This window comes from Ochotona curzoniae, unplaced genomic scaffold, assembly GCF_017591425.1.
Source record: "Ochotona curzoniae isolate NIBS_2020 unplaced genomic scaffold, NIBS_Ocur_1.0 contig_883, whole genome shotgun sequence".
Classification (NCBI taxonomy): Eukaryota; Metazoa; Chordata; class Mammalia; order Lagomorpha; family Ochotonidae; genus Ochotona; species Ochotona curzoniae.
The window spans coordinates 5,675,838-5,703,734 of record NW_024466599.1 but is presented as its reverse complement, the minus strand read 5'-3'; the positions used below and the strand labels follow the sequence as shown (position 1 = coordinate 5,703,734).

Here is a 27,897-nt window from a genome sequence, read left to right as displayed (position 1 = left end):
CCGCAGTCTTCCTGGGGATTCCGCCAAGATCACGCCAGCACAGGACATGACCGCCAGCACAGGACATGACCGCCAGCTGCTCTCAGCCAGAGAAACTCGAGTCCAGCCTGGGCAAGTAGGATTTCCACCCAAGTCCTGCTTATAACGTAGCCTGGCAGGCAGCAGGCATTCTGTGAATGAATGAAGGAAAGAAGAAATGCCTGGCCCACACAGCAGAGTGTGGAAATTCTCCTTGCAGGCACAGTGTAACACAGGGATCCCAGCCATGGCAAGGCGCTGCCAGGAGGCAGGCTACCAGCTGCCTCGCCTGTGGTCAAACCACAGGAGTCCAAGAAAGCCCAGGAGGCTTCCTGGAGGAGGTGGTCAGCAGTAAGTGGCTCCAGGCAGAGGGGCTGTCAGAGACCAATGTTTCCTGTCTCCTGCGAGAGAAGCCAGATAATTTGAGGCCCTCATAATCTGAGAACCAAGACCCCATTACATCCCTGGATCAGCCTCCCAGGCCCCAACCCAAGGGAGTAGGCTAAAAGGGAGCTCTTTACTGAACCTGTTGTCAGAGAGCACATATATAAATGCCGCATCTGCCCCGCCTGGCAGAGGCAGAGAGGACGGGCCAGCAGGCAGTGGGGACGGGAGTGGGGCGCCCAGAAGAAAGTGATGAACATAAGCTGACCCATGCCTCCCTCTGTGACCCAGCAGGAAACCCCGTGTCACCTGGCCCCGGGGAAAGAGTATAGGAGGCAAGTGGGGACAGGGAGGACAAGGACAGAGCCTATAACGGTGGGTGCGTCACCTGCAGAGCCACCAGCTCCCACCACTTCTCCCCCTACTCTCTGAAATCCATCTTCCGTGTTAGCCAGCTCTGCCACTGCCGGCCTCGTTTCCCTAACTTTCCACGGCTCTGACTCAATATCCTGGACCTGGACGGATTAGGCCCGCGGGAGGCCAAGGGGAATAACCGCCGCCTGAGCCTTGGAAGGACGCCACCGGAGGCAGGCAGGGCCTGGACAGAGGCCGCCAAAGCCCCACTTCCAGCCGGCAAGCTGATTCACGGCGAGACCTGGGCAGTGGCACCGGTTTCTACTCCCTCTGCACGGGTCCATTCTTGGGGGCGAAAGGGGAGGGGCAGCATAGGAGAGGCCAGGATGGGGACCAGGAAAAGTCAACTTTCTAAGAGGAAGCTGATGGAGAGGGAGGCTCCTGGAGACTCAGAGTGGTCAGGACAGCAGGACAGCTTTGTACCAAGGGAGAGCTAGCTAAGCTTCCACCTATGGTGCTGGCATCCCATACAGGCACTAGTTCAAGTCCCAGCTGCTCCACTTCCCATCCAGCTCCCTGCTTGTGGCCTGGGAAAGCAGCAGAGGATGGCCAAAGTGCCTGGGCCCTGCAGTCACGTGAGAGACCTGGAAGAGGCTCCTGGCTTCAGACTGGCCCAGCTCTGACAGTTGCAACCAGAGGATGGAAGATCACTATATCTCTCTCCATCTTTCTCTACAATTCTGCTTTTCAAATAAAAAATAAATAAATCTTAAAAAAGAAAAAAGAAAGAAAGAAAAAGAGGAGCCCCTCAGCCTCCTTCTGGGACAGAGCAGAGTGAACACTCAAATGAAGACAGACAGGAAGAAGTGACACGCGCTAGTTCATGAACAGACGCCGCACGCGGCCACACTGAAATGCTAAATGACTTGGAAGACTAAGCACATTTTTCTTGATACCCCAGTTAATAGACTTGCTTAGTACTGAATCCCGATGCAATTAACAAAATCGAATGACGCATGATGATAAATCGCCACTAATTCAAGCAACCTCCAGGACTGGCGTTCTGGGTCCCAGCCAGGCTGACCATGCCAAGGGGAGGCTGCAAACCAAATGAGGAGTGGACACAAGCAGCACACGTGCGCCCTCCTCTGAACTGCTTCCCCAGGGTGGCTGTATGGTATGCTGGCTCTGCTTCCTTGCAATACCTGCATCTCATACCAGAAGACCTGGGTTCGAGTCCTGCCTCTGCTCCTGCTCCAACTTTCTGCTGATGTTCCCCTGGGGGCAGAGGGGAGGACGACCCCCACCACCCCAACAGGAGGAGATCTGGAAAGAGTGCTGGGCGCCTGGGGTCGGGTCGGCACGGCCCAGCCCTGGCTGTTGGGGACATTTGGAAGCGAGTCAGTGCCTTGGAGACTCTCTTTCGCTCTGGTTTCTGTTTTTTTCTCTCTACCTTTCAAATAAGACGATAAAGAAATATTTACAAATTTTTCTTCTAATTGAAGGAATAATGCATGCCCATTGGTCAAAGTTCAGAACATAGAAAAGTAGGATGAAAAGCGGGTCCGATGCGGCCACTGCCAGTAGCTTGGTTTAAGTTCCTCCTTTCTCCCCTCCCTGACATCACTGAAACCAAACTTCGTTACCAAGGCTCTGAGCTGAGGTCTCTACCCTAACACCGCTGGGCTGATGCGCTAACTTCAAACATTCCAGAGATCCATTTAAAATGCCAAGTGGAGGCAAAACCCGGCCAGTGGCTGCCCACTGACACAAGCTTTCGTCTGCAAAAGAAGACCACTGCATCCCCTCCACGATACCCTCATTCTTTTCTCTCATCTGAGCATTCAGCACGAGGAGTGGGGCGTGCCAGCCTCCTGGTATCAGCGCTTCAGGTGCCCGAGAAGAGCGTGACTACATGGCAGTAATGAGGAGGGCAGCATGCCCGCGGTGGCCTTGCTGGTGACAGTATCCTCCCAGGGGAACAGCTGAGGGCTTCTGAACGAGGCAGCGGGGCCAGTGCCCAAGAACGAGCTTCCGGGAGCTCATCTCCTTGAGCCATGAGCCCGTCATTTGTCTCAAGATTTATATCCACATTTCAGAGGCAGAGCAACAGAAGACGGGGAGAGGAAGGGAAGAGGAAGTTCCTCCCACACTGATTCACTCCTTACAGGGCTGTGCCAGACTGAGCCAGGAGCCAGGAGCTCCGTCTAGGTCTCCCATGTGGGCGGCAGGGAAAAAAGCACTTTCCCAAATGCATGAGCAGGAAGCCAGATAGGAAGTCGGGAAGCCAGGAATGAAACCAGCACCCCCATATGGGATGCTCACATTGCAAGCAGCAATTTAACACACAGCATCATCAGGCCCACCCCACCCAGCTTCTTCACTGCAGGTAACAAAGTGGTGGTGGGAACGGCGGGTGAGGACCAAGAATTCTCCTCTCTAACCTCCGCCTCAGCCTGGCCTCTTCCCATCTCCGCTGCCCAAATCTGCCCCTCGGTGTCTCCCGGGCAGACATAGTGCTGATAGTGACGACAAGGAGGAGGAATGGTGATGACAATGATGGCTACTGACAAATGGTCGTGACAGTATTGGTGATCAGGAATGGTGATGGTGAAGATGGAGCATTGTGGTGATATGCTTGTCCTGGGGAGCCAGCAGGTGGTCCAGGACAAGCCACAGTGGGAAGGAACTTTGGGCCTTAAAGCTGCTTGGGGGGTCCCTGGCCAAGAGAACTAGAAGTCCTGGCCAGTGCCACATAGAGCAGCTCACTGAGAAAACCACCAGCCAGGCCACCCTGCAACTCCATCGGGAAACGGCCCGCACCAGGGACACAGGGTAACAAAAGCAATTTGCAACCTCCTCTTCAGAAGAATGCAAAACATCTCCCACAGACAGTGAGAACAGCTTGCAAGTGCCAAGGTCCTGGCCCAAGAGAGGCCGACCCAGGGCATCTGCAGCTGCCAGTCTCCATCAATGATACTGGAAAGAAGACAGATGCCCACAGAGGTCAATGTGGCTGCCACACTGGGTCCCACCCTGGAGGCGAGGCCCCCACAGGACTGCCCAGGCCACGTCACCAAGCACAGGACCCACCCCGCACTATCACAGGCTTGGGCTTTTCCTGTGGGTTCTTAGTTAAATCTGCTGCCACAGCACCCTGAGGAGAGGGGTCCAGTCGTGCTGCCCTTGGCAGTGCCACATCCCAGACTGGGGGCTTCTTCAACAGTGCACGGCCACTCTGCCAGCAGCATCCTTCCTGCCACATGGAGGTAACAAGCAGGGACAATGACGCTGGCTGACACAGGAGAGATTCCAAGAGGGTCTCACTTCTCCAGGAACGGATTCCAGGGCAGACAGCACACAGGAAGGCCAGGGAGGGGCTGGCATCCATTCTGTTTCCTGGAAGGGTCTGTGAAATGCAGCAAGCGAGCAAGGCAGATTTCAAGCATGACAGGAGCACGGTGCCCCAAGCCACTGGACCGCCGCCTCCCCTCGCCTGCATCTGAACCCAAGGAGGCCTCCCAAGCTCCCACGGGGGATCAGGGTGCTGGTCTCTGTACATCTGATGCAGCACCCTAGGTTCAGGGCCATTGGGGGTGCATCAGGGACCCCAAAGTGCTTCTCCAAGGGTGTGAAGTTGGGTAACCCCAGGTCCCAGGAGGTGGCCTTTCCTGGCTTCATGCACCACCCAGCACCACCCTGCTCTGCACCTGGCACCAGCACAGCCCTCCCCTACACCATGTCCTTTAGCCTCCCAGGCACCGTCATGGCCCTCCATGGCATCGTCCTGCCCTGCACCCAGCACCATCACAAATCCACAACACCACCTTTGCCCTGCACCAGCATCAGCACAGCCTTGCCCTGTACCATGTCCCCTAGCCTCCCCAGCACAGTCACAGCCTTCCCCAGCACTGTCACAGCCCTCCCCAGCACTGTCACAGCCCTCCCCAGCACTGTCATGGCCCACGCCTGCACTGTCACGGCCCTCCTCAGCACTGTCACAGCCCACCCTGCAGTGTCACAGCCTTCCCCTGTACCATGTCCGCTAGCCTTCCCTGTACTGTCACAGCCCTCCCTGTACTGTCACAGCCCTCCTCAGCACTGTCACAGCCCTCCCTGCAGTGTCATAGCCCAACCCTGCACTGTCACAGCCCACCCTTGCAGTGTCACAGCCCTCCCCTGCACTGTCACAGCCCTCCCTGCAGTGTCACAGCCCACCCCTGCAGTGTCACAGCCCACCCCTGCACTGTCACAGCCCTCCCCTGCACTGTCACGGCCCTCCCTGCAGTGTCACAGCCCTCCCTGGCATCATCCTACCCTGCATCTAGCCCCATGATGGCCCTCCCCTGTCCTGCCCTGTCCTGCCTGCAACACCTTGACCTTGCCCTTGAAGAGGCTACTTAATGGCGGGGGCATGATCACACACCCCTGTGACAAGTCATGCTCACACTTGCTGTGCCCTTGCCTTATCTGAGGGGAAGCCTAGACCTCTGCTGGTGCGGGAGCCAACCTGGGCTCAGAGGGCATCCCTCAGCTGACAGTGCGCAGCGCAGCAACTCCCGTGCCCTCATCCTCTGTTGCAACGTGGACCCTTCAACAAGAAAGGAGAATTCCTGATGCCCACTCCAAGAATGCCCCTCCTGCCAACAGGAGAGAGGCCATGGGGACTGGGTCATCTATACCCAAGCCAGGCCCCGTCTCCACACCTCGGCTTGTGCCAAATGGGGTCTCCTCCTGCAATAATCAGAAGAGAAATTCTTCATAAAGGCACAGGGTGTGGGAGTTCACGGCACCCAAGCCCTCCCTTCCAGGAGCCCCAGCCATCGCCCAAGAAAGCTGGGTGGCCCCTGACCGCTCAGCACCGGGCTGGACCTTCTCTGCTTGGAGAGACAAGAGGAAGCAGGCCAGGGCCAGGCAGCAAAAGGGTGTGGCACTGCCATCCTTATAGGGGCACGAGAGGAAGGACCCGCCTTCACTACGGGTTCTTCTGCTTTCTCTTGACGGCCTCCAGCTGTTCATTTCAACTCCAGCCTGCTTCAGATTTTCAATTAAAAAAAAAATGGCAGCCTATGTGACCAGATAAGACCAGATAAGACTCCCCGAGGTCCCTGCAATATCAGAGTGTTGAGTGCCTGGGTTCAAGTTCAGCTCAGACTCCCAATCCCAGCATCCCACCAAAGACCCAGGAGTGCAGCAGGCAACGGTTCAAGTGGCTGAGGTTCGAGGCTGGGATGGAGTTCCCAGCTCCCGGCCTGGGCCTGGCTTGCTTCCAGCTGGGGGGCGGGAGGGATTGGACAGGTGAGCTGGCAGATAACAGGTGTGTGTGTGTGTGTGTGTGTGTGTGAGAGAGAGAGAGATTCTGCCTCTGGATGGACTGCGACACCTTTTTAAATTAGTGAGACAGGGTTTGAAGCCTTAGGCCTCTGTGTGGTTGCTGAAACAAGGGACACGCATGCAGCAAGCCTCCCCCCTCCCCCACCCCGGCCCCTGTCAATCCTGCCAGGACTCACCTTGGCTTCTGAACTCCCACACTCTGCCAGCCCCTCGGGGGCTACAAATACCACGAGAGGCATGGTCAGGGGTCCAGGCAGCACCCCTGGCTGCACTCAGGTGTCTCGCAGGGAGGTGGACAAGCACCCAATTCACCCCAGGGTGCAGAGGGAGGTCAGCCAGCCAGGAAGGTGGCACACAAGAGGCCCTGGAGCCAAAGCTGCCAAGGATGGGCCCAGCGGTGTGGCCTAGTGGCTAAAGTTCTTGCCTTGAACACACCGGGATCCCATATGGGCGCCGGTTCTAATCCCAGCTGCTCCATTTCCCATCCAGCTCTCTGCTTGTGGCCTGGGAAAGCAGTCAAGCACGGCCCAAAGCCTTGGGACCCTGTACCCACGTGGGATACCCGGAAGAGGTTCCTGGTTCCTGGCTTCGGATCAACGCAGTACCGGCCATTGCGCTCACTTGAGGAGTGAATCATCAGACGGAAGATCTTCCTCTCTGTCTTTCCTCCTTTCTGTATATCTGACTTTCCAATAAATAATTAAATCTTTAAAAATTAAAAAAAAATCAAACAAAAAAAAAAAACAAAGCTGCCAAGGACCAGGAAGCAAGAAAAGGCAACTTTCCAGAACCAAAAAAGGGATGGGCGGTGGCCACAGCTGGGACCTGGGGACAGAAAGTGACACAACCAGCACACGGATCTTCCTGGGCTGGGCTGGGCTGTGCTGACAGCTGAATGGCTCTGCGGACTTAGCACTTCCAACAGGCACCGGGTACTGCATATGAATGAAGTCTCCACGCAGGTATTAACTCTTTTAAAAGAACAGGGGAGTTGACACTGTGTCCTAGCAAGGAAACCTACCACCTGCAGCACTGGCATCCCATTTGGGTGCTCGTTCCATTCCCAACTGCTCCACGTTTGATCCAGCTCCCTGCTAGTGGCCTGGGAACACAATGAAAGATGGCCCAAGTCTTTGAGCCCTGCACCCACGCGGGAGACCAGGATGGAGCTCCTAGCTTCAGCCTAGCTCAGCCCAGGCTGCTGCAGCCATTTGGAGAGTTAACCAGCAAATGAAAGCTCTCTTTCTCTCTCCCCCTCTCAGCATCTTCGGTTTTCAAATAAAATAAATCTTAGGGCTGGTGCTGTGGCACAGCAAGTTAACCTGCCACTTACAGTGCCAGCATCACATTTGGGCGCCAGTCCAAGTCCTTGCTGCTGTTTCTGATCTATATACCTACTAATGCACTTGGGAAAACAGTAGGGGATAGCCCAAGGGCTGGGGCTCCAGGCTCCAGGCTCCAGGCTCCAGGCTCTGGCCACTGCAGTCACATGGGGGAAAAGCTAGCAGATGGAAGTTTTCTTTCTCTCTCTCTTTCGTTACAACTTTGCCTTTCAAATAAATAAATACACCTTTTAAAAAAAAGTCTGGGCAAGATGGAATAAAGACATTCAGGGAACTGTGCCATCCTTCCCCCGCCCCATCACCTCCCCAGAGTCAGCTCCAAGGCCACTTTGTCGGGGAGGCTTCAGCCCCCAGCCTGCAGCAGGTGCTCTGGTCCTTGGCACCTCCCACTCACCACAGCCCAGCCTGAGCCCACACCCGGCCATCCCACAGCTCAGCCCAAGCCCATGCCCAGCCGTCCCACAGCCCTGCCTGGAAGCAGGGCCCACAGCAGGTGTTCAAAACACTAGGAGAACGAACCCAGAAGGGGTGGGGCGGAGGAGGGAGATGATGAGATCTGGGTTTTCACAGGGATCTGCCAAAGCTAGGCTGCAGGCGCGAACAGGTGTTCAGGCTCAGCACTGCCACAGCACGGCAGCCAGGAGGGGACAGAGCCCCAGACGCTCCAAGATCCCTACCTTCACAAACAGGAAGAAGACACAGATCCAGCCAGGGAAGTGGTCCCAGCTCAGTTCTGCCCACCAGCGAGAGTCAGCGCTGGGTCCCTCACACGCCCTTCCATGGCACAGTCCAACACTGGTGAGCCTGGTCCTGGACCCTGGGCAGGCGCAAGGAGCCCGTGATCTAGAGGTGCCCTTTGCCTGCCCAAGGAGAGACCTGCTGGCTGCAGCAACGCCAGAACAAACAAGACGGCGCCAGGGCACGTGAGATGTAGGAAAACTCAGGGGAGACTGAGTCGGGGACCCCCCAAAAGCCTTCCTTGCCCTCCTCTTCTTAATAATCTGGAGTCCTCACTTTTTTTTTTTTTTTTAGGAATTTATTTGGAAGACAGAGAGGGAGAGACACAGAAATCTTTGGGGGAGGGGGATGTCATGCCATGACGGCTTAATTGGCTAACCTTCCACCTTGCAGCACCAGCATCCCATAGAAGTGCTGGTTTATGTCCCAGCTGCTCTATTTCATATCCATTTGGGAAAGCAGTGGAAGAGGGCCCAAAGCCTTGGGACCCTGCATCCATGTGGGGGACCCAGAAGAAGCTCCCAGCTCCTGGCTTCAGACTAGCTCAACTCCAGCCAGCGCGACCCTTTGGGAAGTGAATCAACAGATGGAAAATTCTGTCTCTCCTGTCATTCCAATGAAAATAAATAAATCTTAAAGGAAAGAGACAGAGATAAATATCTTCCACCCATTGGTTTACTCCGCAGATGGTCCCAACAGCCAGGATTGGGCCAGGCCCAAAGAGGTGGACCAGGAGCTTCTTCCGGATTTCCCACATGGTACAGGGCCTAAGGGCAGGGCCATCTTCCTCTGCTTTCCTAGGACAGAAGGATGGCAAGAGAAGCCAGGACTCCAACCAGTGCTTGTGAAGGATGGCAGCAAGTTAACACACTCTGCCCGCAAACCAGCCCCCATCGGGAATCTTCTCAGTCCAGGGTGGGAGACCCCTCCCCAGCTCAGGGCACTTCCACTGGCAGGCTCTTGGCTTCCTGCCAGCGTGGGCAGCATGGCAGGAAGAGAAAAATGACTGCAGTACCTGGGAAACGCCAGCACCAGCTCAGCAAAACGTGGATGCGCTGGTGGGTGAAGATAAAAGCCAGCAGCCCCCGGAAGCCCCAGCTCCCGGTCCACTGCCGGCCGCGAGGCAGAGCAGGCCGCCGCAGCACGCAAGAAGCCCTGTCACGCCTCACAAATGCAGACTTCTGAAATGTAATTCACTTGAAATGACACAGCTAAGGCGGGCCTTTCTCAAGGAGTTACTGCACTTTTCAGATGATTAAAAAAAACAAAAGAAAAAGAAAAAAACACCAACTCTACATGCACCCTGCTCTTCTGCACTTCAGAAATCTTGCACCTGCACTCCATATGGACCGTGGGAAGTCACATTACATCCTGCCCACTAGATTAACCCCCGCTGTGGGGGGTGTGGAACATGAAATGAACTTCTCTAAACCCTCATGGTTTTATTGAAAGACACAGAGGTCTTTCATTCACTGATTCACTCCCGGAATCCTTGCGATAGCTGGAGCTGAGCCTGGCTGAAGCCCGGAGCCTAGAACTCCATCTGGGTCTCCCACACGTGTGACAGGGACCTGACTACCTGAGCCATCGTCGCCTGCTGCCTCCCAGGACCTGCCATAGCAGGCGGCCGGAATCGGAAGAGGCATCAGGACTTAAATCCAGGCACTCAGCTCCGGGATGTGGGCATCCCAAACGCAGTGCTGACCACCCCTAGCAAACAGTCCCTCACAGAGCGCAAGGGGCACCAAGGCAGCCCCTGATCGCATCTTAGTCTCTCCCCCGCCACTCCCGGATCAGAAATTCGGCCCACAGGAAAAGGACAGGAGCAGCCAAGGTCCACAGACACACGATTTGGGTGAGGTAGCCAGTGAGATGGTAGCACAGTGAACCACCCTCCCCCCAGTTAGGGGAGCCTGCTCACCCCTCCCCCCACGCGCCTCCTTCTCCAAGGTGCACCTGCCCAGCCGGGACCACGTGGGATCAGGCGTCCATCTGAGGCCCGTGGACAGCAGCATTCTAACACATACCTGTCCCACCGTAGCCCAGCTTCCTCCAGGGCTCCTGCGCCATCCCAGGTCCCTGAGGGACCCTGGCACTGAGCCACTTACACAGATGTAAGACCCCGGGAGTCACAGAGTGAGCAACAGTGGAGTGACAGGCGACCACAGCCTCAAGGCACGAAGGGCCTCCACACCCAGCCAGGGAGCTGCAGCATGCTCGCCTAGCCCGGTGTGCGCACCAGAGGGAGCCCACTCCTCCACCTCCGCCACCGATCCTGCACAGCTCCGGGCCAATAAAGGACAGTGCAAGCCATGCTCCGGTTCCTGTCCGAGTTCTCTGGAACCCACCCCGACCCAAGAGTGCACCCAGGAAATACACATGCATCCTGGGCTAAAGTTTGGGGGTGACTCTCTTCTTCCCAACTTCTCCTGGCTTCTCCAAAGGCAAAATGACCTTCTGGGCATCTGATTTCCCCAGTGCCAAGGCTCAGCCATTACCAGGAGCAGACATCCACGCTCTGCTTGCAACAATGGCTGCAGCACAGAGACCCCTGCGAGCAGGTGAGGCTCCTTGCAAACCTGGCTGGAAAAGGCCCCAGTCCTTCCCTCTCTCACATTGCCCAACAAAACATCCTGAGCCCAGTCATCAGAGGCTCTTTTGAAACAATAACAGAAATAAGAGATATGAGACCGGCCCTGGCTGAGTACAGTCACACACAACTCATTCTCCCAGGCAGAGAAAGTCACACTGGTTGTAATACATATATATATATATATATTCGTAAGTGAATCTGATTATGGGAGGGGGGATGTAGGATTCAGGGCAAAGACCATTCTCTGCAGGAGGATATAAAAATCATTTGATGAAACACAAACAGGCGGCACCCTCACCCTGTGCCAGCCACGCACCGCAGCTTGCCATGACGTCCTCCTGAGCGGCCATGGAGCTGAGCCCTCGGGCCTCAATCCCCCTGAAGACCACACAAAGGTCCCGAGCCACAGAGGTTCTGCCCACCGGGTCCTAGCAGCACGTCCACCGGGCACCCGGGAAACGCCACGGAGCCTCTCCTCCTCCCTGGCTCAGGGCTCCACTCTGCCAGCCTGGGGTGCCCAACGGGTGGGATCCAGGGCTGTGGCAGCAGCCCATCCAGGGAGCAGGCTGTGCTGGGAGCTGGTCGCTGGGAGCAGCTCTCTCCAAAGGGGGGGAGGGGCGGGGAACGCGAGGGTGCAGCGGTGTGCACACCACCTGTGCCTGGGTTTCCACACAAAATCGTTTGAAATGGTGGTGAGGAACAAAATGGAAGGGTCTCCGGCGGACCCCCAGCCTCCCGCCCCCAACCGACGGACGGCAAGGATAAATGCCTTCCTCTCCATGGAACTGCGCCAGTGCGCGGGCCAAGCCCCGCAGCAGAGCGCGAAACGCACCACCCTCACAAGGGGCTGTGGGGCTCCAAGGAGCAACACCCTCAGGGACGGCGCACTTGTTGAACAGAGAGGCCCTGGGGCAAGCGGGGACTGCCCACCGCGCTGCCAGCCGGAGAGGGGAGGGCAGCCCGCGGCCCTGCATGCTGGAGGCCGCACCGTGCAGAAGCTGAGCGAGCAATGAGCACACCCGCAGCCGAAACTTTCTCGAATCTCCTCGCTTCGCAGACAAGTTGGGGATGGCAGAGACGCACAAGCAACGCGCAGGGGGCGACGAAGGAGGAAAAAAATGTAAACCAGAGGTGGAAAGAGGAGCAGGCGAGAGCGGCTGATCCGATTACCGCAGCACCTACTACGCGCGCGACACAGAGCTATCTTTAGTGCGTTCCCGTTTCTTCCCGCACCACTGCCCCAGGGAGAGGCTGACCCCATTCGAGAGTGCGGTGAGTCCAGCCCGGGTCAGGATCAGGCTGGGGCTGTTTGCCGCTCCTCGGTCCCGCGAGGTCGGCGCCGTGCCGGACCCCACCCCTGGCCGGAGCGCACCCGGACCCACGTGGGCCGCGCGTTTCTGCTCCCTGGTGCCCCAGCTGCCCTCCCGGGCTCCGCACTGCGCCGACGGGCGGGGACTGGGACACTGGCGTGAGGGGGCTGCCCGCCCACGCCCACCCCGCCACCCCCGCGCCGCAGCACAGCTGCTCACACCCGACAACGGCTCCGCGACGCATTTCCATAAACGCAGTCGGAAATGTACACCCCCCCAACCGCACACACGGATCCTCCCCCCACACATACACACGCGCGCGCCATTCCGGAGACACCGACGGCCCTCGCGCACCCACAACTCCACAGCGCGGGGGAAACGCGAGCACACGCAACGCAGTCACTCACGTATGCACACGCACATACATGTACACGCACCGATCGCCGCGCGCGCCGGCTCTCACGCCCGCAGCCCAGCACTCCCCGCAGCCGCCCCTTCTTACCGGCGCAGGACGCAGTCCGCTGGCTTCCCGAGCCCAAGTTCGGCCGCGCGGGTGCTGCGGCGGGCGCGGGCCGCCGCCTGGGACAAGCGCCGAGGCCGGAGGGAGCTAGGAGCGCCCGCGTCCGTGCGTCCGCAGCCACCGCGCCGGCCCTGCGCTCATCGCCACGCACAAAGACAAAAGGGAGCGGGCAGCCAGCGAGGGGGCGAGTGGAGGCGCCGCCGGCCGCGTCCGCCGCCCGCCGCCGCCGCGGCCCGCCTGCCAGCGCCGGGAAGGAAGGGCCGCGAGGGCGGGCAGGCAGGCGGGGGCCGGGGCGGGGCCGGCGGCGGGCGGGCAAGTTTCCTGCGGACCCGCCCCCGCTGCCCCGCCCCCGCCGGCCCCGGGGCGCCCCCCGCACCCCGCCCCGCCGGGAGTTCGGGGCGGGCCGGGGCCGATCCCGCCCCCCTAGCCCTGGGCCTCGGGCCAGCGGCGGCGAGGCGGCCCCGGGAAGGACGGCCCGCCTCCGCAGGAAGTGCGGCCCGGGGGCCAGCCCCCGGCCGGAGGCGCGCGCTGGCCCCGGTCCCTCGCCGCGGCCAGTGTCCCGCGTGAGGGTGTCTCCCTCACCCCACACTCCACACCCACACACACACCTGGTTCCGGCGCAGGTTCCCCAGGCTGGCAAGCTAGGCGAGTCCCCGAGGCTCCCTAGCTCTCCGTCCCAGCACACCTGCAGCCCGGCCGGGGAAGGGGCCGAGCTGGGGATCCTCAGGCTCCCGGCTAAGCAGGGGGCTGGACGTGCGTGGCTCGCCGGGTTCCTGGCGGAGCGCCGCGGCTCTCCTGCGCGCTTGCTACGTCTCCTGCGAGTGGCACCTGCAGCGACCCCCCGCCCCTGGCATCCCCGCGGACAGGTAACCACAGAACCAGCCGGCGGCCACGGGAGGCTGGAACTCAGCCTCCTCCACCAGAAACGCTGCGGGGAGACACGCGGGAGGAGCCAGGAGGGAGCATGGGCCCCTCTCCCTCTTCCTCAGCCTAGTCTCTGCGCCGCGGCCGGAGCCACAGCCTAAGGCCAGGGGTCCCCAGCAGCCCCGCAGCCGGGAGTCACACAGGGGCTGCGCCACCAGGGTGCCCTGGCTGCCTGCTTGCCTGGCAGGGACCCGCCGACCAGGACTCTTGGTAGCTTCCGTAGCATAGGCGCCGGGAGGGTGGAACAGTCTGCCAGGTGACCGCACAGAGCACCAGCCACTGGGTTAGCCAGGGTGGGCTGTGTTAACCCCCCAGTCCTCACTCAGCTTACCCTCGGGCCTGAAATGGGGAGGAGCCAACGGGGGCTCTATCCTGGCGCGCTGCAGGAGTTTGACTCCCAGGAGAAAGGCAGCTGCGTTGCCCTTGTAAGCACAACCAGTAACCCAGTCTTCGCTGCGCTGGCAGCCTGAATCAACTAGCTGTAGTGCTGGCTGTTTCGCTTCCGCTCCAGCTCCCAGCTCATGGGCCTGGGAAGGCAGCCCAGGATGCCATCCCACGTGGGAGACCAGGATGGCATACCTGGCTCCTGGCGGTGGCCTGGCCCTGACCCGGCTGTTGCAGTCATTTGAGGAATAAGCCAGTGGATGGAAGACCCCCCAACACAACCCCACCCCAAACCGCTTAAAGAGAAAGATGGAGCCCAGGGGGCTATATGGAGACAGCACACATCCATCATTCCTGCCACATTCATTGGCAAGGATCTGCTGCAGGGCCCACACCTGGCTGCCAGCTCTGGGAGGTGTGGTCTTCCTGAGTGCCCAGCTGGGGGAGCAGGTGCCGAGACCCTGCCCCAGAAACTGAGCAACTAGCTTTAAAACTTAAAAAGTAACTCGATTCAGCTTTCCCATTGCTCACGCGTACTGCCCGCCAAGCTGAGCCTGCCAATTACAAGCCTGGTGTTTCAGGGTCTCTCATGCCTGGCAGATTGGCCTCTTCCCTTTTGTCCCTGCTGCTCCTTCCTGATGAGCCCTCCCCCCCCCCGCCCCCGCAGCTGGGTGGAGGCAGGGTAGCCAGGAGGCGCATGGGGATTTAATAAACTAGAGCAAGAACAAAAGTGAGTCCAGATGAGGTGCTGTGCTCCTCTCCTGGGGCAGCCGCCCTGAGTTCCACAAGCTGCAGGGCCCAGACACCAGAAATGCACTTCACGGCTTGGGGGGCTGGCACCCTGAGACCAGCCAGGGGGCAGGGGGCTGCTGTGGGCAAGGAGGAGCCTCCCTCCTGCCACTCCCACGCATAAACGCCACCACCACGTGCTGCCTGCGAATTCACACGGCGTCTCTGTTCCAATCGCCTCGGGTTTTTAAGATTACTTTATTCAGAAGGCAGACAGAGAGAGAGACCGAGAGAGCAAGGTCCTCCATCCACTGGTCTACTCCACAAAGGCTGCACCGAGCTGGGCTGGGTCATGCTAGAACCCAGAGCCAGAAACCCCAGCCCAAGTGTCCCCTGTGGTGGCAAACGTCCAAGCCCTTGGATCAAGCTCTTTGTCCCAGGCACCCACAGGGAGCTGGACTGGAAGTGGAGTAGCTGGGACTCCAACCGGCGGTCGTGTGGGATGCTGGCATTGCAGGCAGCAGGTTTATCTTCCACTCCACAACACCAGCCCCCGTGAAACAAACTTCGTACCTATTCAACCATGGTGACCACTCCAAGAACCCAGTGGAAGGGAATCCTGTCCGTCCTAGTGTAACTGGCGTGTTTACGACACAGCATAACTGAGGTTCACCTGTCCCTTCTGAGCAGGGTACTGTAGCCCCACAAGATGTGCAGGCCACGCCTCCACACCTCCTTGTGCACACATGGGAGACCCAGAAGAAGCTCCTGGCTCCTGACTCCTGGCTCCTGGCTTTGGACGGGCTCAGCTCTGGCCGTTGGCGGGTGCAAGTTCCCAAGGCTTTGGACCGTCCGTCCCAGAATGCTTTCCCAGGCCACAAGCAGGGAGCTGGATGGGAAGCAGGGCTGCCGGGATTAGAACCAGCACCTTTATGGGATCCTGGTGCGTGTAAGGTGAGGACTTTAGCCGCTAGGCTGCCGAGCCGGGCCCCATTGATTCTCTGTGGAATGGCTGTGACATTTTGCCTGCCGTCACTTGGCCAGCATGCTGGCTTTGTTTCTGGACTTTGGGATGCATGGTTGGTCTTTGCGTCTATCCCGTTGTCAGTCAATGTGCTGATCACCATAGCTTGGCGGTGAGTTTTGCAATCAGGAAGTGTGTCTGGCAGCTCCATGCTTCACTTTCAAGATCCAGGCCGTCCTGGCCACTCGGGGTGCCCTGCCCCAAACAAGCCTCATTCTGTGGGGAGTCGGACATTGCTGTCTTCGAAGCACTTTGAGGCGCGTTCCCTCCAGCGTTCTCCAGATGATCTGCCCATTTTACAGCCAAAGGAAAGGAAATGGGAGCCACTTCTCAAAACTGAGCCCACACGGGTGATGAAGAACCCACATCTTGTCAAAGATGCTTCCAGCACTGCTTAGACCTAAGTGCTACCCCACAGGGGAGACCATGCAGCTCGGCTCATCTCCCTCCCGGTTTCCTTTGTAATTACAGAGTGGAGAAGCAAGCAGGCTTCCCGGAATAGAGTGGGCGAGGCTGTCCCTCTGGCTGCCTGCACTTCCCCTGACCCCAGGCTCTCGGGCAGAGGCAGCACAGGACTTCCCTGTAGCCTTGGCAGAAGAGCTTGGGGAAGTGGAGGCAGTTGGGGAAGTGAGGGCTTTGCGTCAGATCCGCCCGGCCTGAGCAAACTGGTTGGTCAGGCCGTCTTATTCGGCCCTGGGAGCGGCTGCTCCTGGATAGAGGTGATGAGCAGCAAGGAATGAGGCTCTGAGGTACCTTCTCTCATTGCCAGCTCCAGGAAGTGTCCCAACTCCAGGGACACTTGCCTAGGAGATGCCAAGTGGTACCCCGCCCCACCCCAGACCCTTAGAGACGAGGCTGTTGAGCCGGTCAGCAGTGTGCTGCAGTGACCCACAGAGGAGACAAAATTCTCCCTCCCCACGTGCAGGAGCTCACAGCAAGAGGCGTCTGTGGCCAGCAGCGAGCGAGCCCTGGCTGGATTCCCCAGCAGCTGGCCTCGGCCTCCCCAGCTCTGCCGACTGTGTCCTGGCAGCCCCAGCAGCAGCCACAGGCCAGGCTCCACCTAACTTCCTTCCTTCCAGCCCTGCTCTGTCTGCTCTGCCACGCCTCTCCTGCCACAGGGCAAAGGAAGGAAGCCACCTCGGTGGGTTCGTGTCTCACATGGAAGAGGAATTTCCACATGGACAGGTGGGTGAGCAAAGCAAGTTTTATTAACGACTGAAGCCTCCTGCCACGGCAGTGGTCAGGAATGGGGACTCCAAGACCCAAAAATCTGGCCCCAGGGGAGTCTTGTAAGCACCTGTTTGGGGGGAAAGGAAAAATGCAACAGCAGTTAGTAGTCCATCAGCGGGTGGGGACCAAACTCAAAGGGCTGGAAATGTGATCCGGTCTGCTTGCTCAAAACGGATAGTCATGTGAAGGTGTGGCTGAGAGCTGCTTGCCTGCTCGTGATTAACTAAACCCTCCGACTGAGCGGAGCTTGGTGTTTTGTCATCTCAAGGCAACTTCTGGTGAGGAGCAGGCATCTCGGGCCCTTTCAAAGAGACCTCCCTCTTTCTTCAACCCAGTGGGGGCCTGGCCCTGACTGCCTGTCCACTCCCTTGTCACACCAGGACCCTGGACTCACTTGTTGCAGGAGACGCTGCTTGGAAATTCGTCACACAGGAGGCAATATGGCGGTAAGTGTGCCAGCCAGATTTAGTGAGGACAGCACACTGGACAGACCAGGCACAGGAGGTGCCAGGTGAGGGCTGGGGGCCCTGCCTTAGCTCTCCACCCCCCTCATCGGACAGGAGTTCTCCTGGCTGTGGGTCTGCATCTTCATTTCTCTTCTGCCAACCCCTTTATCCCATGTTGCTGACTGGGGAACTTCCTGGGCATGGAATTCCTCAAGCCCTCCCCCGCCAAACTTCACACTGGAACCCAGATGCAGGGCAGCTGGAACTCCCCAGGCTGCCCCTGGGGGAGGGCTGGGACCCAGCCAGCCAGGTTCTAATGTGTGTATGCTTCCACGTGGGGAGTTTTTCTCCCAAAAACTCCCCATTTCCTCCACAATCCCCCCACACCACCATTGCCTAACCCAATGCGTACATAGCCTGGTGTCTGCCTAGCAGCCCTGGGAACCCAGCACCTGACTTTGGTCCCTGAGAAGCACCCAGCTTCCCAGACCCCTGCACCAAGTTGCGCTATGCGGACCAGGGCACAGGCATGGCAGAGAGCGCCTCTCGTGGCTGAGAACTCACATGTGTGCTGAGTGGCACTAGCAAAGAGACCGGATGGGCTCCAAGTCAGACAGACCTGCACCAGCCTCTTTTAGCAGGTAGAGACTTGACCTGCCTGGGGGCCGGGGGAGAGGTGCAGCGAACCAGCAACAGGTGCTTCCAGCAGAGAGGTCCTGCCTTCACTGCTCTCCCTTCCCTTTGGCAAAGGAAGGTCTTTGTTTGTTTGTTGATTGATGTGTTTTATTGGAATGTCAGATATACAGAGAGGAGGAAAGGCAGAGAGGAAGACCTTCTAACTGCTAACTAACTTCCCAAGTGTCAGTAATGGCTGGAGCTGAGCTGATCCGAAGCCAGGAACTTCTGGGCCTCCCACGCAGGTACAGGGTCCCAAGGCTTTGGGTCATCCTCGACTGCTTTCCCAGGTCACAGGCAGGGAGCTGGATGGGAAGTGGGGCTGCCGGGACATGAACCAGCACCCATATAAGATTCCAGTGCATACAAGGCAAGGACTTTAGCCACTAGGCTACCACACCAGACACCTTTTAAATTTTTTATAAAATTCATTTTACTGGGCCCAGCGTGGTGGCGCAGTGGTTAAGGTCCTCACGTTGCACGCCCGGGATCCCATGTGGGCGCCGGTTCTATCCCGGCAGCCCCGCTTCCCTTCCAGCTCCCTGCTTGGGGCCTGGGAAAGCAGTCGAGGATGGCCCAAATCCTTGGAACCCTGCACCTGCACTGGAGACCCGGAAGAAGTTCCTGGATCCTGGCTTTGGATTAGCGCAGCACCGGCCATTGCGATCACTTAGGCAGTGAGTCAATGGACGGAAGATCTTCCTCTCTGTCTTTCCTCCTCTCTATATATTGAACTTTGCAATAAAAATAAAATAAAATAAATCTTTAAAAAAAGGAGCTGGATTGGAAGTGGAGCTGCCAGGACTCGAACTTGTGTCGCTGTGGAATGGCAGCACCACAGGTGGCAGCTTTTCATGCGGATCCCCAGTGCTGCCTTCAGGGGTATTTCCTTAATAACTCCAACAGAGCCCTCACCCAGGGACAAATCAGTGATGGATGCTGTAAAAATGAGACCCACAGTTGATTTTTAAAAGATTTATTTATTTTGAGCCTGGCGCAGTAGCCTAGTAGCTAAATCCTCACCTTGCATGCACCCAAATCCCATATGGGTCCCGGTTCATGTCCCGACTACTCCACTTCCCATCCAGCTCCCTCTGTTTGTGGCCTGGGAAAGCAGTAGAGGATGGCCCAAAGCCTTGGGACCCTGTTCCTGTGTGGGAGACCTTGAAAAAACTCCTGGCTCCTGGCTTCGGATCGGCTCGGCTGCAGCCATTGTGGTCACTTGGGAAGTGAATCAGCAAATTAAAGATCTTCTCTATCTCTCTCTTTGTATCTCTGACTTTCCACTACAAATGAATAAATAAATATTTTTTAAAAGATTTTATTTTTTAAAATGATCTTACTTAGTTGATTAGGGTACAAAGGGCCAAGGGCTGCAGGCAAGTGGGTAAGACCGTTGTTTCCACACTAGCATCATTTTCCCCTGTATCTGGGGTCAGGGGAGAAACACAGGGAAAAGCCCCACCCAGCCTCCCACCCATCCCACGTCCCCGATGTGAGGCGCACTCCGAGGGTCCTGCACAAGCAGTTTCATAGTGCAACAGGTCTGAATTGCTGCCAATCTCGCCGTTCCAATTGCAATGAAACCTGTTCAGAGTCCACTGGCAGAGACAGGCTCTCCATGGTTGGGGTTCTGAGATCAGCAGTTCAGTTGGAGGGATCTCCAAAGAAACTTCATCTGAGATGATCCCAAACCTGATTCTTGCGTGTGCTTGCCAGTACAGGATCTGGCACTGTCCATCGCCCCCATCAGCTTATGCACATGCTGGTCGTTGCAATTTCTGGGTCCGTTCTGTTTCCAGCCCCGTCTACCACTTGAACCAATGGGTGTTGTCGTCCAGCTTGATCCTACCCACTTCATACTCGGCCCTCACGCAACACAGTGGGAGATTTTCTTGTTTTTATTGGAAAGGCAAATCAGATTTAGAGAGAGAGAGAGGCAGAGCTCTCCCATCCGCTGGTTCACTCCCCAAATGGCCACAATGGCCAGAGCTGAGCCAATCCAAAGCCAGGAGCTTCGTCCAGGTCTCCCACATGGGTACAAGGTCCTGAAGACTTGGACCATTCTCTAAGCAGGGAACTGGATGGGAACTGAAGCAGCCAGGACATGAGCTGTTGCCCATATGGGGCCCCAATGCTTGCAGGTGGAGGATTAGTCTGTTGAACCATGGTATCGGTCTCCTTAGTTGATTTTTGACAGAACTACGAAGATAATTCAATGGGGGAGAGAGAGAGGGAGGGCAGGAAAGGGAAGCCACAGGAAGGGGAAAGGAGGCACGGCTTGGGACACAGGGCTGATATCAGAAATCAGAAGTGGTGACAATCACACAGCTTCTCAACAGAATTAAAAAAAAAAAATCATGAATCACATTCCTGAATAAACACTGAAAATACGAAGAGCAAGACTGCCCCGAGTCGTTCAGGTGACGGAGTCCAGTGGGAGGCAGGCTCCTGGTCACGTGTCTTCCTCGGCTGGCTCGGGCTCGTGGCGCTGCATGTTCTTAATTCTTGCAGGCACATGAGCATGAAAGACCTTCCCCAGCCAAGACCATGTGCTTTTTTTTTTCTTTAAGATTTATTTATTTATTGGAAAGTCAGATATACAGAGAAGAGGAGAGACAGAGAGGAAGATCTTCCATCCGATGATTCATTCCCCAAGTGAGCGCAACGGCTGATGCTATGCCGATCCGAAGCCAGGAGCCAGGAACTTCTGGGTATCCCACACAGGTGCAGGGTCCCAAAGCTTTGGGCCGTGCTTGACTGCTTTCCCAGGCCACAGGCAGGGAGCTGGATAGGAAGCAGGGCTGCCGGGAATAGAACCGGCGCCCATATGGGATCCCTGCGCATTCAAGGCGAGGACTCTAGCTGCTAGGCCACACCGCCAAGGCCCAGACCATGTGCTTATATAAAGTGAGAATGGGGTCAGCACTGTGGCTTAGCTTGTGATGCCAACAGCCCATAAGGAGACCAAATCAACTGCCAGCTATTCCACTTCCCATCCAGCTCCCTGCTTGGAGCCTGGGAAAGCAGTCGAGGATGGCCCAAAGCCTTGGGACCCTGCACCTGCATGGGAGACCTGGAGGAAGTTCCTGGATCCTGGCTTCCACTTAGCCCAGCCCTGGCCATGGCAGCCATTTGGGAAGTGTACCAGTGGATAAAAGATCTCTCTGGGGCCTGGCGGCGCGGCCTAGCGGCTAAAGTCCTCACCTGGAACATGCCGGGATCCCATATGGGCGCTGGTTCTAATCCTGGCAGCTCCACTTCCCATCCAGCTCCCTGCTTGTGGCTTGGGAAAGCAGTCGAGGACTGCCCAAAGCTTTGAGTTCCTCCACCCACGTGGGAAACCTTGAGGAAGTTCATGGATCCTGGCCGTTGCGCTCACTTGGGGAGTGAATCATTGGACGGAAGATCTTCCTCTCTGTCTCTCCTCTTCTCTGTATATCTGACTTTGTAATGAAAATAAATAAATCTTTTTTTTAAAAAAAAGATCTCTCTGTCTCTCCTCTCTCTGTAATTCTACCTTTCAAATAAAAAATAATTAAAAAAAAAATATGGGCCTGGTGCGATAGCATAGTGGTTAAGGTCCTCGCCTTGCATGCCTGGGATCCCAACTGGGCTCTGGTTCTAATCCTGGCAGCCCTGCTTCCCATCCAGCTCCCTCTTGTGACCTGGAAAAGCAGTTGAAGATGGCCTAAAGCCTTGGGACCCTGTACCTGCGTGGGAGACCCAGAAGAAGCTTCTGGCTCCTGGCTTCAGATCGGATCAGCCCCAGCCATTGCGGCCACCTGGGGAGTGAACCATCGGACGGAAGACCTTCCTCTCTGTCTCTCCTCCCTTCTGTATATCTGCCTTTCCAATAAAAATAAATAAATCTTTTTAAAAAATAAAGTGAAAAGTGAATTCCACAGAAGAGAAAGATCCAGGTGGCCCATCCACCTTTGGAAGACCCCGGCCCGGTCAGGGGCCAGGAGCGGGAGAGCTCATTTCCCACCCCTCAGCAGCAGGAATGGAATGTGGGATGAGATCGCCGCTTTTACCTGCTCAGGAACACGAGCCAAGAATCTGGTGTTGGTGCTGCCACTCTGTTCCTAGCGAAAAACGCAGAGCAGAAATGGGACCCCAGCTGCATTTTCTTTTCCAGGCAAGACTTGCAAGACTCCCTGCATTGTGTCCTGCCTCAGGGAGAAGCAGCTCCCTTTTGGGGTTCAGATAAGCAGCCAGCAGACACCCCAGGTTTGAGATAAGCCCCGCTCTCTAGGTGCCATGATCGGAGGGTCCCAAGAGGCTCTGGGGACAGGGGTCTCTATATCCATCTGTGGCAGGTGCAGTGGGGGTAAGCGGGACCTCTCCTGGAGTGTTACAGGTCAATGACAACGGATGGGTTTGGATCCTCCGGCATCCTCTTCCCCTCCCCAGAATGGGCTTGGGCAGAAGCTTCTGGTCCCCACCTTCATGTGGGGGTGTAGCCCAGCAGCAAGGGGAACTCAGGAGCATTTTGTGGGCAGCCAAGCAGCTCATGCACTTTTGCCTTGGCTTTGCCACAGGCTGTGAGGGAACAGGTGCTGGGGTGAGACAGAGGGATCGTCCCTGTTTGCAGGAGGGGTTGCTTGGCAGTTCAGGTTCCCAGGAAGCCCAACTCTCCCTTCTGAGCCCCCAGATAAGGCAAGAGTGGTTAGGGAGGCGGGCACCATGCCCAGAGCCCGGATTAACTGGATTAGAACTGCAGCTGCCCATGCTGCTTTGGGGAGGGCATCATCCATGGTAGCCTGGGCAGCGAGTTCCTGGCATCTCCGGGCCAGTGCCGGGTCTCGTACTAGCGGGGAGGGGGCTTGAAGGAGCAGCCACAGGCAAGAGGGTTGTGGCAGAGACCTGGCCTAGCCCTGGCAGCTGCAGGAAGCCACCATCTCAGCCTTAACCCAGCGCTGGCTCACCTCCGCTCAGTGCATGGTGCCCCCCACACTTGGGCACACCCCAACGGCCCCAGGCTCTGGACACCTGCAACTAATTTCTCTCCCACAAGCTGACTCTGGCCTCAGGACCGGGGTACTCCACGGTGGGCAGGCAGTTCCCACCGTCCCCCTGAATAGCTACGTCTCCCTGGAGAAGCAGCAGTCAGCACTGCTGTGCCCAACCAGCTGGGTTCCTTCGTTCTTGCTGCCTGGGGCTCTCACCCCCCAATTCCTCCCAGGTCTACCAGTTCACAGCCCCGCTGATCTCCACGGCAACATGCATGCTGTTCACTGGAAGGTAGCGGAGGTCAGCGGCCTGGTGGACCAGGCTGCCTGGATGAGAAGGGACAGATGAGGCAGGGACATGGGGACACAGCAGGGCTGCGGGGAGCAACCAGCAGCTTCACTGAGCCCCAGCAGGGGTGGGAGGCCCTGGAGGGGCTGCCTGGAGGCTGCGGGGATGGGAGAAAGACATCATGCTGAGGAAGGCATGAGTGCATCATGGGAAGGTAGGGGAAATGCAATAGAGGCAGTGACGTGGAGAGACAGGGTCAGAACATCCAAGCTGGAGGAGGCTGGGCCCCAGCACACCTCCTGAGCATAACAGGGAACCCCACAAGAGTCTGGAAGAAAGGAGGGGTTGGGAGTGCAAAGGAAGGTGTTTGAGGGCATGGCCTGACAGCACTGCACATGAAGGGCACTGGCTGTTGGTGGAGGCACCAGGGGGTTCTCAAGGCCCCTGAGCAGTGCTGGAGGTTACTGGTGACCTGTGGGGCCATTGCAATGTCACCAAAGAATGGACCCCCCCCAAAGGCTGTGGGACTGTCTCCCAGATCCAGAGCTACAGGCTGCCCTGTAGGGGGCCTGGACCGAACTGGGACAAGCCTGGGGTCCCAGGTTAGGTCAGTCTGCTGTGAACATCAAGACACTTTCCATGGAGAGAGAGCCAGAGGACAGCGGCACTAAGGAACAGTTTGTGAAGGGAGGTGGAGAGTGCTGTCACAGACGTCCAAGGTGGGTGCTGGGGGACAGGCAGGCTCCTGGTAGATGCCCAAAGCACACATCTGCTCAGCCCGGGGATGGAGCCCCTAGGTAACGCTCTGCACCCTTTAGCTCAGCTGTTGGAGCTGGGCATCAGAGGCCAGGCCAGAGACAAGGGGTTCTGAACCAAGACGGCAACAAAGACAGAAGTTCTGGAAGTTCTGGGCCTCCTGGACCAGGTAGGTGGGGAAGGCAGGGGGCAAGGAGAGCCTGGGGGAATCCACAGAGGGGTGGCCTCCTGTCCGGACCCGTGTTCAGCCTCAGAGGACCTCTGGGGAGGCACGGCTTGATTTCATGGCTCCATTCCTCGTGCCTACTTTCTTCACCCCCCACACACAGGGTCCTGGCCCGCAAGGCTCCCACGCCCTCTTGCCATGGGTGCTCTGTGGTCTCAGCCTTGGCTCTGCTGCAGGTTAGGGGTACACCATCTCCCAGTCCATCCCACCCCCTTCCTGAGCCCCCTGCTCTCACAGTCTGCCCGCCCAAGCAATGACCGTCCCCTGGGACCCCACGCAGGAGCTGCCTCTCCCCCCTCCACATCTGCAGTGTCGCTCACTTCTGAGCTGCTACTTCACGCCCTCTCTGTTCTACTCGCTTCTCCACTTCCTGTAGCCTTGTCTCCACCATGGAACCCATTGGCCTCTGTGTTGACCTCCCAGCCTATGGCAGCCGACAGAGGGCATCAGAGCCTGGAGCCCGGGGTCAGGGGCCTGTCCTTGCTCCCAAGCAGCCCCTGGCTTCCTCCCCTCCCGATCAGAAATCTGAAACCCAAGCCCATCTCCCTCTCCACTGGCTTGGACATTTCTCATCAATATTTGAGCACAGCATGGCCAACCTGCTGATGGCCCACCAGCTCCCATCTCCTCTTCCTCCTTAGCAACAGGCTCTGGCAGCTGGCCAAGGCCTGGTGACTGCGAGCTGGCCAATGAGGTGGAGGACGAAGTTGCTAGGACAGCAGCAGCAGGCGGGCAGGAAGAGGAAGCCACACGCTGTGCCCACCTGCCTTGTCCACCTGAGTGCTCTCTTCTTTGCCCAGGGGCTGCCCCCACCCTGGGGTCAGTCTCTCAGCCCAGCCCCATCCTAGCAGAGCCACAAGCCTTGCAGTCCCCATTGTAAAAGTCACCAGCACCCACCCTCCCAGAATCCCACGCGCCATCTCCTTTAGGGCCCTTCTCTTTCTTTTTCTTATTTTTTAACGCCTTCACATTTGAAAACCCTCCAGTCTCCCCTCACACCTTCCTCCAGCTTGGGCCCAGGCTGGCACGGACAGCCATGCATTCATCAGGACTGCTTCCCCACCGCCACCCTCCTTCCCACGTGGCCAAGTCCAGGGCTCTCCTGGGTCCTCCTCTGTCTCCAGCACTTGCTCCCTGTGGTCTCAGGGGGACCCTCCCAGCCCCCTCTGCTGGCTGCCTTCTCCCCCTCCAGCCCATCTCCATGGCTGCTCACCCCTGGACCGAGGTTAGAATGCAGAGTCCTTGGCGAGCCCTCAAGGCTGGCCCTCCTATGCCAAGGTACCCCTGATGCCGTGGCTGACAGCCTGGACCCCACATGACCACCTTTGAGTCCCACTGCAGCCCCAGGGAGTTGAGGGCCCCCTGGGGCACGGAGGCATCCTTCCTCTGGGCCTGTTTGTGCCTGGCATGCTTTCCTGCGCCCCTGGCTGAGGCCTCCCACTGCCTTTGAACCAGCAGTTCAGCCCCCCATATCCAGGTAGTCTCGACCCTTCTCCCTGTTTACCACCAACAGCAAGCCTAGCTCCATCTGCCAGAGGCTCCTACGCCACCTCCCCTCTTTCCTGGTAATCACCCCTAGGCTGCATGGGCAGCCAGAGCTGGCCTCCACTATGCAGGACCCTCCCCCGTAGGGAGGCACGGTGATGCAGGTGTCTGCTTCCTGTCCACCTCTCCCGTTGGGGCAGGCCCAGGCAGCAGGGAGTGAGATTGCTGGATGCAGGCTCCTGGCCAGGGCATGGAGCAAAGCTCTGGATGGCACAAGAGTCGGGGAGGGGCTCCCAGAGGTGGGAGAGAGCAGAGAGAGTTCCTGGCAAAGGGGCGCGCATCCCCCAGAGCTGGGGTGTGGGCCCAGTGGCAGGAGGTAGCCAAGCTGTAAAGAGCAGAGCCATTATCTCCAAACTGATTCCAGTAAAGATGTCTCTCTTCAAAATGCTCAGCAGAGCCTCCTGCCTGCCCCGTCTTGAGGTGGGCACAGGGGTGGTGGGGCTGGGCTCGGGCTGACTCCTACATCACAGCACCCTCTGTACCCACTGATTTCCTGTCTCCTTTGCTTTACAACACAGAGAGCGGCGTGAGTTTGGCCTGGGGGTAGACGCCTCTTGCTGGGTGCCCAGCTCCTGCTTCCTGCTAACGTGCCCCTTGGAGGCAGCAGGATGGCAGCAGAGTGGCTGAACTCCAACCAGGCCCAGGAAGACCCAGGCTGTGCTCCTGGCTCCTGGCTCCAGTTCTGGCTGGGGTGGACACTGAAGGCTGAGCCAGCAGATGGGAGCAATGTCTTCTCTGTCTCTCAAATAAATCAAAGGTAAACCTAAGTTTAAAAAGATGTGTGACAGCTTATAAATATTTGAGAAGCCCCCTGCCCCACATGCAGATTTACTCAGTCATGTTTTCCATGCCCTACCCACTGCTGACGCTCCTGCTATGCACTGGCTCCCTGTGGCTACGGGACAAATGCCCTCAGCACACCATCCCTCCGGCAGGGGTTCGGGGCCAGCTGGGCTACAGCGAGACATTGACAGGGCCACTCCGTGAGGACTGCCGGGGTGGGGACCAGAGGCTCCACCTCCAGCAGCTCTTCCCAGGGTGGCAACCTTGGTGCCCACATGGCTCCACGGGCACATGAAAGAGCCAAGCAGAGGCAACAGTCTTTTGTGACCCAGCCTTGGAAAAACACTTATTTAAATTGATTGACTGATTTTATTGGCACACGGGATCTTCCATCTGATGGTTCACTCCCCCACACAAGCTTGTGCCTCCAGCTCACCAAGCTGCCGTGTGCTGGGTGGGAGAGAGCCGCAGCAAGCTTAATCCCACAGCGACGGTTTAGAGCAATTCCCCCTTAACCAGTCTCCTCCCAGGTATTTAACTGAGTGTATATAGATACAACTCTGGTTTTTGTATTCATGTTTTACCATGTGTGTGCATGATTATGCAATGCCACCGTGACGAACACAAACCGGGACATGGACACACAACCAACTGTAGGACCCCGCGAGCAGCACACACAGCCATAGGCTTCCTCAGGCACAGAGCCTGGGGTGCCCGAAGCGGCCCCGGGACCCTGAAGACGAGCAGGCGTCCTGAGGCCTTTCAGGGAGCCGAGGCTGGACACACAGCTCCTGCTACCTGAACACCTAAAGGGATCGGGACAGAGTCTCCTTAGGGGCCTGCCTGGCAGCAAGACCTCACCTTGGCGCCCAGCGCTGGCCAGCATGCAAGGAGATCTGGGAGAATGGGCAGCCAACCCGTCCCTGGGGGCCTGGACCCAATGTCCAGGCTGAATACTTCCTCCCAGCTGTCCCAGGTCAGGTGGCCATGGGAGTGGCCTCCCAAGGTCCCTCCTCCCTGCACCGCCACCCAGCCTCCCTCTGTGAACATCTGTGCTGACCTCTGTCAACACGACACCAGTCAGACTGGGCTAGGGCCCGTGCACAGGACCACTGGAACAGTCCCTGACAGTGAGGGGTGGATAGACACAGCTCAACCTGCAACCAGGAGATTCTTCAGGGGGTTCCAGGCCCTGGCATTGGCCAGCCAACCGGGAGCTGATCCGACATTGATGAGCTGTGAATGATCAGAGGTCATGATGCAAGGCCCAGCAAGGGAGGCCTCCTCACTCTAGATGCAGCTCTGCCCTGCCCCACCCCAGCCCCAAGCCCTCCGTG

At 57.8% G+C, this 27,897-nt stretch overlaps 1 protein-coding gene and 1 long non-coding RNA gene across 2 annotated transcripts in view; one reads left to right on the top strand and one right to left on the bottom strand.

Moving 5' to 3' along the window:
* The window catches only part of HPCAL1 (hippocalcin like 1), a 73,198-nt gene extending 60,386 nt beyond the window's left edge, over nucleotides 1–12,812 (bottom strand). Inside the window, exons 1-2 of the mRNA XM_040992820.1 lie at nucleotides 12,577–12,812; nucleotides 4,237–4,242 (exon numbers count right to left, since the gene is read on the bottom strand). The gene's annotated coding sequence lies outside the window, so the exon portion shown is untranslated. The remainder of the gene's footprint in view (nucleotides 1–4,236; nucleotides 4,243–12,576) is intronic.
* A 3,460-nt stretch (nucleotides 12,813–16,272) lies between these two features.
* On the top strand, nucleotides 16,273–19,129 carry LOC121165250. Its single transcript, XR_005885211.1, has 4 exons — nucleotides 16,273–16,840; nucleotides 17,064–17,163; nucleotides 17,266–17,331; nucleotides 19,095–19,129. It is a non-coding gene; the product is annotated as an uncharacterized LOC121165250 (long non-coding RNA).
* Nucleotides 19,130–27,897: the final 8,768 nt, after the last annotated feature.